This window comes from Geospiza fortis, unplaced genomic scaffold (assembly GCF_000277835.1).
Source record: "Geospiza fortis unplaced genomic scaffold, GeoFor_1.0 scaffold55, whole genome shotgun sequence".
In the NCBI taxonomy this organism is placed as follows: domain Eukaryota; kingdom Metazoa; phylum Chordata; class Aves; order Passeriformes; family Thraupidae; genus Geospiza; species Geospiza fortis.
In genome coordinates, this window is record NW_005054308.1 from 10,506,798 (window position 1) to 10,510,094 (window position 3,297).

A 3,297-nucleotide genomic window follows, 5' to 3' on the forward strand; every position below is an offset into this window, starting at 1 on the left:
CTGGGGCTGGCAAGGGAGCATCTCCCAGCAGGGCTGCAGCTTCTGGGCTCCATCGTGGCCAGGAGCCCCTCTCCTCCCCACACCCCTGGGAAGGTGGAGAGAAAGCACCTTTGTTTATCCAACGCATGAAGAGTGTGGAATTAGCCCAGTTTTCCCAGGAGAAGATGCTGTCACAAGTGTCCCCCTTGCTGCCTCTGCTCTCCTTGTTCCTCCCTGCATCACCATCATCCTCGCTGCCACCCCAGCTCCTGCCCTTGCTGGCAGCCTGTGCTGCTGTTTGGGGACTGTCATTATCCTTCCCAAAGCCACTTGGGACGTGGCAGCTGTGAGTGACACTGAGCTGTGCTGTGGTTTCACCATTTCCTTTTCCTCTCTCTGCCTGGGCTTTAATTCCTGCAGCTGAGGAATCCGTGGCCAAATCCCTTTCTGCCAGCAATGCCCACATGTTCCTCAGCTCAGAGCTGCTCTGGCATCTTGTCAGAGGTGGCTTCTGCATCCCCTGCAAGGCTGGAACACGTCACAGCCTGCACCCTGAGCAGAGAACCATGTCAGGGCAGGTGCTCGCTGCTTCTTTGGATGTTTGACCACAAAATCCATCCGTCCATCCCTGCAGGCTTCCCTTCCCTGGCTGCACCACATCCTGTGGGTCAGCTCTGGCCCAGCAGCACTGTGCCCTATGTTCCACCAAGTGTGGTTGGTTTCATGTCCCACTTGTGGGTAAATAAGCCAAGTCTCCAGCAGGCTCTGAGGGCAAGGATCAGGAAACAGCTTCAGCCTCTGCGTGGTCAAGGCCAGTTCAAGAAGCTCTTTGCAAGATTTTCCTATGTTGTGCTGGAAGCTCCTGCTTCCCTTCATTTCTTAGAGGGGAAAAAAGAAGTCAGAACCAGTCAGGGAGTGTGACCTGTGCAGACCCTGAGCATCCTGTGCTGCTGCTGGGAGCAGGGGAGGGAAGGAATTGCTGCCAGCAGTCGGGAGGCGTGGGTGGCAGGAGGGCTTTGTGTGGTGCTGGAGGATGCTCTGTACATGCATCCCTCCTAAACAAATACCTCTTTAAGTGTGTGTGATGGGAATTCAGCTTGTTTTTTTTTTCTTTCTTTTTATTTTTCCACTCATCTCCAAGTAGGAGAGAGGCTTATTAGTACTCTCCTTCCATAGGCAAGATGCGGAGGCTGGCAAGTTGTGAGACGAGTTACATTTGCTTTGATCAGGCAAATCTGCTCTCTCCTGGACAGTGCCTTCAGCCAGGAGGAGGAGGGAAGAAAGCACAAGGTGCTGGCAGGAGCTCTAGGGGGAAGCTCATAAAACCACCCAGCACAGCCAGGGAAATGAACTCGTGTCAGGAGGAAGGAATTGTTTCCATGCTGGATAAGAACCTGTTGAAGAAAATGTGTTGAATGTCACTGATGTGCATTCAGAGGAGCTGCACTCTCTTGGACATGGTGGTGTTTGCAAACTGGAAGGGCATTTTAGGCTGGGACAGTCCCCTGATGTCTTTTTTGGGGCATTTTCCATCTGCAGCCTCTGAGAATTCCCAGGGAGCTCCTGCTAAGCAGGGGAGGGAAAGGGAGGTTTCAAGGTGAGCTGCGATGGAAGGGAAGGAGGTTTGGGCAGCCTCAGAGCTCCAGGCAGATGGAGCTGGAAGAGAAATGGATGCTGTGAGCATCTCCTCAGATTTAGTCACAGAGAAGGGAAGGGATCCAGAGCTGAGGGTGCAGGGTGTGAAATGGGAGCAGCTGGCAGTGCCCGGGCTGTGGAGCAGGGCTGGGCACAGCTCTGCAAGCAGGAATCTGCTCTTTGGGAAGGACAGATCACCCTGGGAGCTCCCCAGGATTTCTCTGTGAATGGGACCGACCTGGCCAGTTTGAGAGTGGAGGAGCAGAGCTGTGTTTGTGGAGGCAGATGGAGCAGGGGCTCTGCCAGCCAGGGGAGGTGATCCCACCTGAACCGGGATCTGGGATGGGAGGAGACTCCCCTGGAGGCCAGGAGGGCTCCCTGCCCCACAGACACACGGATTTCTCAGGGTTTTATCTGGCTGTTGCTGGAAGAGCCGAGCCTGTCATTATTCACTGCCATCTGTTAGAGACACGAATGGCAGCTGCTCCCAGTGGTACCTTACAGCTCACAGCGGCTTTCAGCCCCCAAAACTCGAGCCCCCGGGGGATTTACAAAGACAATGAAACCCATCTGATGCTGTAACAAGAGTTACTCGTCAGGCTGGTAACAATCAGTGGAAATTTAGCTGTTCCTTGTAAGCTATTTGCATCTCTGGGAACATTAAGTTTATAAAAATGTGTTTATATCACTGCTAATATTTCCCTCTCTGAGAGGCCTGGCCTGTGTGGGTGCTTAGAGGAGGGTTTGTGTCAGATTCCTGTCTGCGACAAACCTCAAGTGGAATTCATCACATTTTTGATTCAGGAAGAAATTTGTCTATCTTTTCCTTTTTTTTTTTTGGTCCATTTTGAAAGGCCTGGGCACACACCCCTGCACAGTGAGATTTAGAAGTGATTACAGTGAGCTGGGGAGCAGCTGTCTGACATCAGTGGGATACAGAAAGCCTCCCAAAGACTTTTTCCTTTGCATAATATTATCCTGATCAGACTCCACTGATCCCACTAAGATGAATTTGTTATGGAGAGAAATAGAAAATGCAGAGGGAGAAGTAACTAAAATGTGTGCAGCTAAAAGTGTCCAGGGCTGCAAGCTGGATCCAGCTCGGTTTTGTGGCTGCTCCAGAGCTCTGCTCCCCAGTTTGCCCATGGCCAAGCTGTGACCTTGTACAAATCTCCTGGGTTCTTTGTGGCTTGGATTCATCCCTCATGAAATGAGGATATTGTCACTCACCTTGTCTGCAAAACGCTTTGAGGTCTAATGGTAAAAATTGCTGGGAAGGAGCTTCGGTGAGATGACAGTTTTGTATTTCTGGGAGTGCAGAGAGCAGAGCTGTGCGTGCAGGTCAGGCTGTGCCTGGCCAGCCAGGGCAGACAGGGAAGGGGATTTCTTCAGGGGCACACAGAGGAAATTGCTGAAGTGTGTTGTGAACGAGAGTTATCAAAACTTGCTGGAGCAGAAAGAATCTTAAAATGCTAATGAGTTTTTGTCTGTGGAGCCTTGCTTGGGGCAGTTTCTGCTTTTCTCCAGGCTGACTTTGCAGTGCTGCTCAGTGTCCAGTCCTGGCTCTCTTTTACTCTCTCTTTCTGGGGAGGGTGAGAATCCTCCTGGCTGAACCATTTCCCAGGAGCGTTGTTTTGCATTGTGAGAAGAAGGTGATTTTATTTTAACAAACTCAATTTTTAC